Source organism: Apium graveolens, chromosome 10 (genome assembly GCF_009905375.1).
Source record: "Apium graveolens cultivar Ventura chromosome 10, ASM990537v1, whole genome shotgun sequence".
NCBI classification, from domain to species: Eukaryota; Viridiplantae; Streptophyta; class Magnoliopsida; order Apiales; family Apiaceae; genus Apium; species Apium graveolens.
Genome location: NC_133656.1, coordinates 127,831,596 through 127,842,613, shown reverse-complemented (window position 1 = coordinate 127,842,613; position 11,018 = coordinate 127,831,596). Strand labels below are relative to the sequence as shown.

General features: G+C 34.0%; 1 non-coding gene across 1 annotated transcript; it reads right to left on the bottom strand.

Moving 5' to 3' along the window:
- Window positions 1-10,707: 10,707 nt before the first annotated feature.
- Window positions 10,708-10,814, bottom strand: LOC141694208 (small nucleolar RNA R71). The gene has a single exon (XR_012563533.1). It is a non-coding gene; the product is annotated as a small nucleolar RNA R71 (small nucleolar RNA).
- Between the last annotated feature and the right edge of the window lie 204 nt (window positions 10,815-11,018).

Genomic DNA, 11,018 nt, shown 5'->3' with positions numbered 1-11,018 from the left:
TATGTCATCCACTTATGTCATATTCCCACACTTGTCTTCTTCTTGTTGGTGTGATGACATCATCATCACTAACCTCTTTGATTAACTCCTAATTACTTGGCTAATGATCGCTGATCTGTTATACGGTTCGCTTAACTTTCATTCTCGTTTATCGTTTGAGGGATCATACCCGGGATCTCATTACTTAGGTTCCCTTAAACCTTTCTCAATATTTTATATCCCTTTTATGATCCTCTCTTATAATCCTTGAATTAAAATCCTTTTAATCATGTTACCTTATACTTAATTCTTTCTGTATCTGGCGGGTTTTCGGGAAAAATCAAAGTGTTCGAATTTGGATTCTGACGATCTTTACATAGACTTATATACCATATAGAGTACTAATAAGATCTCAGAATATCAATAAAAGAACCCCTACAAAGTGTGGCATGAAAAGTTTTCTTATTCAGCATAATCAGCAAAATCACTATTCATAAGGGTTACAAAAAGTCCAAAAGTTTGGGGTTATTACACTTGGTGTGTGGTGATTGATTAATATCCTAGTATTGGTTGTGCTTATTCGTCTTATGTGCATAGCTAACATATAAGATAGCGTGTTAATCTCTATTGAAGCGAAAGTGAATATAGAGGTTTAGAACTTGCCATGCCAGCATAGGTTCATGTATAATAGTTTTACATGATTTGTAGGTAATTTTAACCATCTTACTTGCCCTATGTAATCATGATAGATAACTTGCGTATTAAACCGTTATGTTTTCAAATTTTATAAACATATAGGGTCTAAGCATAATTGGTGTCTACTTAGCTTTTATCTCTTTTGTGGATGTCTAGTAGTAGGGTATTCATGCAATGAAAGTTGGCATTTACTAGTTTCGTGTTATCAGATTAGTTGTCATCACCATTGCATGCTAAGGTTAAGAACATTGACTTTGAATGAAGTAGTTAATGAAGTTAGAATCTCATGTTTGTCTCATATAGTTAATTCAATCACTTTTATTCTTAGTTAATTGCATGTTAGTTTAATATTATTTATAAACATCTCAACTTGTTATTGTCTTAGCATTGAGCGATAGCCATACCATTGTTGCATAGGTGCATAACCTTATGTTAACTAAAAAGAGTCTCTGTGGGTACGAATCTGATTTATATCTTATACTACTTGCGAATGCTTATACTTGTGTGTAATTTTAGCGCGTGTTTTCTCCCTAACACATATGCATGTGAGACAACAGAAACTGAAAGAAAAGGATTATTCTGATAATCTCTAGAATTCTCATTGGAAAGATAATACATATCCTATTTCCAGACAAGCTCGATTGGAAGCTAAACAAGATCAAATTTCTGCTCAACTTACTAAGTATAGAATTTAATGGAGCTGGTTCTTTCTCTACTGCTTGGTGATGATGTCAAAAAGGGGGAGAAAATTATTAAATCTAAATGCAAACAACTGTCATTGACAAGTACTATTCTGATGGAGGTAATAAGGGGACAAAAGGATAGAAAAAGGAGACAATGAAAGAAGAGTTAAAGATTTGAATGTGACTACTAAAATGCAAAAATCTTCACAAGTCACAGTTATTGCTGATGAAGACCAAGGTATTCTGGAGATATAAGTTGGTGCTGAAGCAAGTCAATTTATTCAATCTCTGAAAGTTGAAGGAAGAAAGACAACTCTGTTCTACAAGGATCCAAAGATTCAATTATTTGATTCCGAGGAGAGTAGAAGAATATTTGCTCTTGAACAGCTAAGACAAATGAAGGAAGACTTCAAGAATTCCATGATGACAACAAATGCTGATATTGATGTTATTTCTCAAGTACTTTATGAAGATGATCTTTCTAACAGACCAACAAGAGGTATAATTATAAGGGAAATCAGTCAGGCAGAAGATCTCAGATCACAAGTTACAGTAACTGCTGACATGAAGCTTAAAGGAAAAGAGAAGATAAGAGAAAAGTCAAAAGTTTTCAAAGTCTAAAGCCAAAGTTGTTAAAAAGAAGAAGGAAGATTAATGAAGCATTCTGAGCTGAGAAAGTGGAATTAACCTCTGACATTGCTCAAGTTAAAGAAGCAATTCAGGATGAAGAGTAAATTCTGATATTCACTGAAGAAAGATTGAATATGCATACTTGATTCTCGCATTTAGATAGTTTGACACGATCAATTTGAACTTGTACATATTTCCATAATAAACAAGTTGGGGGAGATTGTTAGGAGAAATTGATGATATCAAACAGAAGCATCGACGGATGATGATTACATCGACGGATGATGATTACATCGACGGATGATGACTACATCGACGGATGATGATGACATCGATTGATGTTGATAATCGACGGATAATGATATCAACGGATGATGTCAACGAATGATGAAATCAGTATTTGTCACATCAGTTGATCTTCGAGAAGGAAAAGGAAACAGGAACTCAAGGAGGTGAAGGACTTTATCTCAGAAGCAATTGTATAGGTTTCCTTGTTGTTAATAGAATGGGATTCCTTATACATAGGTAGTTGTGCTCTATATAAAGCACAAATTAGGTTCATGTTATAAGCATTGCGATATTGTTATATCTTTCGTATAACCTAGCAGCTCTCAAGGATATTTGTTCATCCTTCGAGAGAGTACGTTTATAATAAGTTTTTATCAGTTAATATAAAAATTGTTGATTATGTTGAAGCTTTGTCGAATTGATTGTATTAACTGTATTCACCCCCCTCTACAGTTGATTAAGGGCCTAACAAGTTCAATAGAGCACATAATATTCAATAGAACAAGTACATAATGTTTGATAGAATGAGTACAGAACGTTCACTAAAACAAGTGTAGAATAACCACGAGGGACTCTGGGACCACCATGAGATTAATTCCATGGATAGTCAAGAGCAAGAAAAGCCTAGCAGAATACACAAAAGGCTTGTGTTCAGATAGAAGGTTCTGTAAAAAAAATTGGAGCAAACACCTATGGCTAACAGGGGACAGGGGGTCCTGCCCCTAGCCGACCAGGCTAGGCTGAGCAGGCAGCAGAAAGGACTTTTGACCGAGAATGACTTCCTGCAGGTTGCCCTGCAGGAGGGCCTGCAAAGTCCCGGCAACCCCCCTTCGATTTTTTTTCCATTTTTTGTAAAAATGGAAAAAATAGAAAAAAATTGATTTTTTTTTAAATTTTCAGGGTTTTAAAATTAAACCCAGATTAGGGACGATTAGTGAAATTTAGCCCTGATTAGGGCCGATTAGTGTATATTACACGTAATTAACCCGATATAGGGGGAATTAGTGACTCGTGTGATGAAATTAGCCCCGATTAGGGTCGTTTAACCTATTCACTCACGTGATTAGCGTGAATAGTAGTGTCTTACATATGCTAATTAGTCCCGATTAAGAAAAATAAGCCCCGATTAGGGCAGATAGCCTCGATTAATGCCAATTAGTGCATTCTAGATTAAAATTAGTCTCTTTTAAGCCTAGTTAGCAGCTTATACATGGAAATTAGCCCCGATTAGCCCCACATAGGGCCTGTCAGCCATTTTCACCTTATACCTAACCTTGACGAAGGTTAAGGGATGATAAATGCTCGTTTTTTAGTCCGTATTAGGACCGTTTGGTGTTGAATACTATCCAATTAGCCTGTGCAAAGGCCTTAAGTGTGTCTACTCGCACTATATATATCGTTATAAATGTGTAGGTCGCTCCATACTTTGCGAAAAAATGGTGATACCAATAAAGGTTCTGAAGTTCCTTCCCTTATAGGAATCCTAATCACCCTCTAATCTGGAGACTTGTACACCAAGTCTCCCAACACTAGTCTAACCCTAGACTCACCTCTATATAAAGGGCTCTACCCCTCAACCTAAAACTATATTTTGGTTTAATTCTCTACCACACAGAGATACGTCTTGCAAGGATCGATAGTCCCGAACGTGAGAGCAGCTATAAAAGTTCGAAGCTCACAAATCCTAGCATTAATTACTAACGCACTCTAGTTTTTATTCCACAACAGTATCAACATTATAGTACTTTTTAAAATTATTACAATCACAGCAAGGACATTAAATTATTTGTTCTTTTCCCTCTTCCTTCTACTTCTTTTCCAGATATGAAATCGCACACTTGATAAAGTCTGTAACACCAATAATATACTCGGTTGTTGAACGCGGAATTTTGTACATCCATATATGATGATCCATGATAATTTACTACAAAAATGTAACAAATGCCACATTTAAATTATACAATCAGTAATATTTAGTATTAATTATAAAAATACTTGCATTGTTGTAATCTAAGTTCTAGATTTAAAATTTTATATTATTACCAAAGTTAAGTCACAAACATATATTCTATAATTAAAAAAAATTTATAACCTGATTTTTAGTAGGAATTAGGTAGGATTTTTTCTTAATAGTTTTTTATTACTTCTAGTTACCATTTTTTAAAAGTTACAACTTGTTTAATAACATATTAGTTAAAGTCAAAATAGCTTATTCAAATATTTAAATTCGCTAAAAGATAGCATCATCCTAATCACAATTAATCACAATAAACCAACAATAATTATTTATATTCTAATATTATATTACGTAATATAAATACAATTTAAAACACACTTTCTAAGGAAAATTATTAAATTCATGTATTCTAAGGCAGTAGAAAAATTATTAAATTCATGTATTCTAAGGTAGAAGACATATTATTAAATAAATTGTAGAAAAAAATTCAAATCAAGAACATCTCATCCTGTATTGAACTCTTGTAGTACAACAAGTAACATAGATTTCTAAATAAAGAGCTCAACATATGGGGTAAACTAATCTTTGTGACCTAGTTTGATTTTGACATACATAAAGGTGTTCCAACAAGCTGAAAAAATAAACATGCAGGTTAGAAGAGCATTAGCACTCCAAAATTTATAATTTTTGTAAAAGTAAGAGTTAGGTTAAATACGATCTATCCCGGGGGCTTTTGGTTTTGCACTTGTCCTCAAAATATGAGATACCTTGTCAAATAACTCTATTGTTGGTTCTGCTGAAGACTACTTCTCAGCTGGCTCCTTCAAATCCTACATTGATAGCCAAATTTAACAGTGTCTCTTAACAATAACATAATGAAGTTGTTTAGAAAATAATTTACATGTCAAAATAATTGAGCTATTTTACTGTTCCTAGATAAATCACTTTTTTGGCGTTAAGGCCAAGAAAAGATCCACTTCAATTATTTTCAATTCTTATTGTTAAGGGTTCACTTGTTACTACGTCTGACCTTAATAAAGTTTTTACTGTTCATAGACCTTGGTTCTCATAGTCAACTACTAAGATGAAGAGCAGTTTAGAAATTTAAATTAAATCATAAACTTATTAAATTAGATCAATAGATTAACATAGCAATTGATTCTGAGTAACAGAGCACACCACATTACTAATTAGAAAAATTGAACCATATGGAAAAGTAATAAGTAACATTGAAATTATAAATTTTATGAATTAAAAATATGTGATTTATCCTGGACAGATACAACCCAAAGATTTCTGGAGTGTTATGCCTGGTTCTAGTTAAACAAACAAAAAGAATATATCATAAAAAATAGGGTACACTCACATTAAAGACACAGAAAGAGCAACATAAACACTTTTATATCAAAGATCTTATTTTTTTTGTTTCACTCTCTGTTATAAAATACAATTAATTACAATAATAAGATTTCATCATTTTAGCCAAAAAAAATACAAATAAAGTTGTAAAAACCACCAAATAAATGTATTAAATTAAAACCTAACAAATAAGTGTATTAAATTAAATCCATGAACCAAGATTAGCAACCACCGTACATCTACTCTGATCATTTTGCATTTACCTAACATATGCTAGTTTAAATTAAATTTATTAAATATTAAATTATAACTAATACCAAATATAATTTTTTACAACTGAATTAAATCAAACAAAATGTATACAAATATTAATTTGTAACATATTTAAATAAAATAAATAATGATAAAATTAAAACAAAAGGAATGGGTAGGAAAGGGAGGGATGGAGGGGGGGGGGGAGTACCTACGATGAGAAGAGAAGAGAAGAGAATAGAAGAAAGTATAATGTTCCAGTTATTATAGCCTACAAAAGCTAAGAAAACGAGCAAGACACATTGTTGTTAGATACATGTGTTAAATGTATACTTACACTCGTATAAAATCAGATGTAAAAAAAGAACATGAAAGTAGAACATTTACCCAATTAACAGCTAAGTAGTGAATTGCATCTAAAAGGAAGGGTTCCAATAAGGGCACCGGGTATAGTACCCATAAAAACCCAATTAGGGATTTAAGAACCCAATTAAGACCGTTTCATCAAAATACCAATTCTTAAAGTTGAAATTCGGGCTGAAATTTGGAAGTTGTGAGGGAGAGAACGTTAACGTGGGAAGATACAATAGACTATTAACGTGGGATAGCTATAATAGAGAATGTCAAACCGAGAAACCGAGAAAACTACGTAACTTATTTTCTAATTTTATATGTAAAATATTAGTTTATACGTCGACTGATAAATAAACGGATGAATAATAAATAAATTTATATGTCGTCTCAAAAACCAATGTAAAAAGCTAGTTTATACGTCGGCTAATCAAAGACCGGCGTATATATACTAAACTCGCAATGTCAGGTTCCAAATAACTGACATAAATAGATAATTTATGCGTTGGCATCCCAAAACCGATATATATGTTTTCTTATACGTTGGTTATATTCCCAAAATGGGACGCCCCCAAATCCGGGGTCAGGGACTTAGAAGTTCACGCTGTTTGAATCCTGTTTCAACACTTATCTTGTACAATAATAAAAATAACTCACGTATCTACGAACCTATACTTACTATTAAACATAATCACATGTTATTGTCTTGCAAATGAATACAATTCATTAATAGAGTTTTTAAATCCACAAAGTGATAGTTATTACAACCTAAAAGTAATTAAGTTATATCACGGGTGTAACCTCTATTCAAGGTTAGACCGGCAGCCAAATAAATGTTTGTTCATAACTACCTTACATAAATCATACATATATATGAGACGAACAAAAAACAACTGAAAACTGGACCAACTCATACGTTCTACCTGTGATATCGCCCCAAACAGTCTACGGAATAACTGCGCATTTCCAACGCGCAACCTGACCGTCAACTTGCGGACCGGCATCTTGGTTAACTGTTGTGTTGTGACATTTTTAAAGAAAACAAGTTTGAGCTATATTGCAAAGCCATAATAATCAACAATATGAAAATATTACAAAGTATTGTATTGTCTGGTATAAGATAAGATGATTTCCAGAATAGTTTCCTTAGTGTTATACACCTCTTTCAAAATGACATGTTTTATTTTTAAATTATCTTATGAATACTTTCAGTGAACCCAACGTCTAGGCTTGAATTATAGTATTACGCAACAATTCCAATTGGAAGAAATAGGATAAATATTAGAGCCACTGCATACGATGATCAATCGTATAACGTAAATCTATAACCTTTTCTACTAGTAGAAGAACGATACCTTTTCTATCCCGGTTAGCACCCTTTCCGCATTCGGGCTATGTGTCCTATTCTGGGTATACACACACTTCGCAGGTCCTTGAGTACATATGGTAACTTCTCCTACGAAACCGGTAGTCTCCCTATTACCCATAGTACTAGAGTCCACCCCTCCCAGTCCTTTCTAAGAATCCTATCATATACTCGGAACTTGAATTATATCAGAGTTCCCCAAGCGCAATGCTTATATATATTTATATGTGTGTGTGTACTTCCGAGAATTTTTGGGGAAGTAATATAAATAATGTGTGATAGGTCCCGTAAAAGGGCTATTTTAAGCTAGAAGGGGGGTTGAATAGCTTAATTACCAATTTAAATATTATTATGGCATTTTAAAAATATTTATCCCGTTTTAAATATTTTACCGAGTACTTATGTAGATTATAGATGCGGAAATAAAAGACAAGGAAAGAAAATACCACACGTGAGATTTATCCTGATTTATGATGGCGCAACCTCTAATAGATTTGCTCACCCCTATGTCTAGTCCCCAAGGTCCTCTCCCAAACTCGATTTTTTCCCTTATAATAACCTCGCTCCTTTCGTAGGTGAAGAAGCCTTTACAACCTATAAATATTTGTCTCGGGGCATAACTCCGGGTTACAACCTCAAAATAAATGTGTAAACCTACACAACCTATCTTAGACAATAACTCCCCGTTATTTCTTCAAAGTTGATGTAGAACCCTTGGTGTAGTCTTTTTCCTTCTAGGCTTTTGCCAGTTTTGGATCTTAGTAGTTGATCTTGGGTCTTTCCTCTTCCTCACGGTGCAAAGACTGCTAAATCTCCGTTATTACGTCTAAGACTTGGTCTTAGAACGAGGATCACCTCACATTACTTCACCTCACTGCAAAACGAAGAAGACAATATCTATGAAATAATACCCATTATATAAAAAGAGTTTGGACTATTATAATACTTAACTAGACCAGATGACGTATAAATATTCTTAAAAGAATATTAGTGTATATTTTTCGTTGAATATTAAGTTTTAACCAAAGCATATTTATTATTACTCAGAGTAGATAAACTGAAGTGCTATTAAGTGGCATTTATATCCACTTAGAACGCTTCGTAAAGGCTCGAATGGGTGTTTTGTACTCAAGTTGTTTGTGTATTTCATGTGTTTTTGTAGTATTTTGCATTTTAAGGTATAATCGGGAACATGAATGGTTTTATATTATTTTTATGCTAGAAGAGTGTTAGGATGGAGCCTCGGTCGAATGCACGAAAGAAACCAACACGAGAAGATCAAGAAAGCAAAAAAATCAAGTTCTAGCAGAAGCTCAGCACGGCCGCGCCCATGTTCAGAGCAGCCGCGATAGTTCAACAGAAAGTCAGGGCGGCCGCGCCGCTTCTCAGAGCGGCCGCGCCAGGTCGATTTCTCAGATTCCTGATTTGAATAGAAGACTGATTTGTTGGATTCCTGATTGGATGGGTTGCTATTTAAAGACTCTTTAAAGACATTTTTCATAACGGAGAGCAATGAGATAACGGCGAGAAGACCTAGGAGCACAATACAATAAAGGAGAAAAAGATCTAGTTTTTACTTGTGATTCTTTGCTTAAGTTGTAATCTTGGATGCTTGTTTTCTTGTTTATTGAACCTAATACTCTTGTTAACGTACTTTGATTATTTATTCAGTTTATAAAGACTTAATTTATTATACCATGCTTTCATCGGAACCTACGGTAATGAAGAGTTCAGTTATGAACTAATCATTATCGTGGGGTTCTAACGGATTTACTTACAGATTTCAGTAGTTAATTCGTTTTGATATCTTTGTGTGTGGTGATTGAATGATAACCTAGTATAGGTTGTGCTTATTTGTCTTATGAGCGTCGGGAACTTATAAGATAACGTATTAATCTCTATTGAAGCAACAATGAATATAGAGGTTTAGAACTTGCCATGCTAGTATAGGTTCATGTATTTATTATGCATGATTTGTAGGTAATTTTAATCATCTTACTTGCCTTATGTAATCACAATAGATAACTTGCGCATTAAATATTTATGTTGTCAAATTCTATAGACATATAGGGTCTCAACATAATCGGTGTCTATTCAGCTTTTATCTCTTTTGTAAATATCTGGTAGTAGGGTATTCGTACAACCAAAATTGGTGTTTACTAGTTTCGTGTTATCTGATTAGTTGTCATCACCATTTCATGCTAAGGTTAAGAACAATGACTTTGAATGGAGTAGTAATGAAGTTAGAATCCCATATTTGTCTCATATAAGTAATTCAACCTCGATTCTCATAGTTAAGGTTATTTAGTATAATTTCTTAGTTTAATCAAACAACCCAATTTGCTATTTGTCTTAGCATTAAATGATAGCCATATCATTGTTGCATAAGCGCATAGATTGAAGTTAACCTAAACCAATCTCTGTGAGAATGAACTAGAAAGAATTTTATATTACTTGCGAATGCGTATACTTGCGTGTAATTTTAGCACGTGTTTTCATCTTAATAAGTTTTTGGCACCGCATCTGGGGACTCGGTAAATTTAGTATATGTGCTTGACATCAGTTGTCATTAAAGTTCACTGACTCAGATATTTTACTTACTTATTTGCTTGTTGGTATTTCAGGTACTCTAGAGAGTGTTTATGCTAATGCGTTCTCGATCTCGAAAGAGAACACTGGATAAAGCGTAGGAAGAAGTTGAAGTAGAAGAAGTTTTTAAAGAAGTTAAGAAAGTTGAGAAAGAAGTTTTTATTCAAATGGGTGAACCAACAATGAATCCGAAGGGTTTGATGTATTACTCTCAACCGAAGATCAATGATATTCAGTTTAGCATTGTCAGACCAACCATCATGGCTAATACTTTTGAAATTAAGGCTATCACGATTCAGATAGTACAGAACTCAGTCCAGTTTGGGGGTTCTCTAATGGAAGATCCCAATATGCATATTAGAGATTTCATCAAGATATGCGACACTTTCAAATTTAACAACGTTTCTGAAGATGCTGTTAAGCTGAGACTTTTCCCATTCTCTATGAGGGATAAAGCTAAGTGTTGGTTTCACTCTCTACCACCAATATCTATTACTACTTGGGAAGATCTTGCTCAAATATTTCTTACTAAATTATTCCCTACGGGAAAGACAGCTGCAATTAGAAACGCTCTCACTCAATTTACACAGCAATCGGGAGAGTCTTTATATGAAGCTAGGGATCATTATAAGGAGATGCTTAGAAAGTGTCCTCATCATGGGATACCTGACTGGATGATTATCAATTGTTTTTATAATGGCTTGGGAGCACAGTCTAGACCCATGCTTGATGCAGTATCAGGTGGAGCCTTATGGGCGAAGAGCTACGATGAAGCTTATGAGTTGATTGAACTGATGGCTGCTAATGAATACTAGAACCCTTCTCAGAGACTACCTCAAGGCAAGGTAGCAGGACTTCTGGAGGTGGA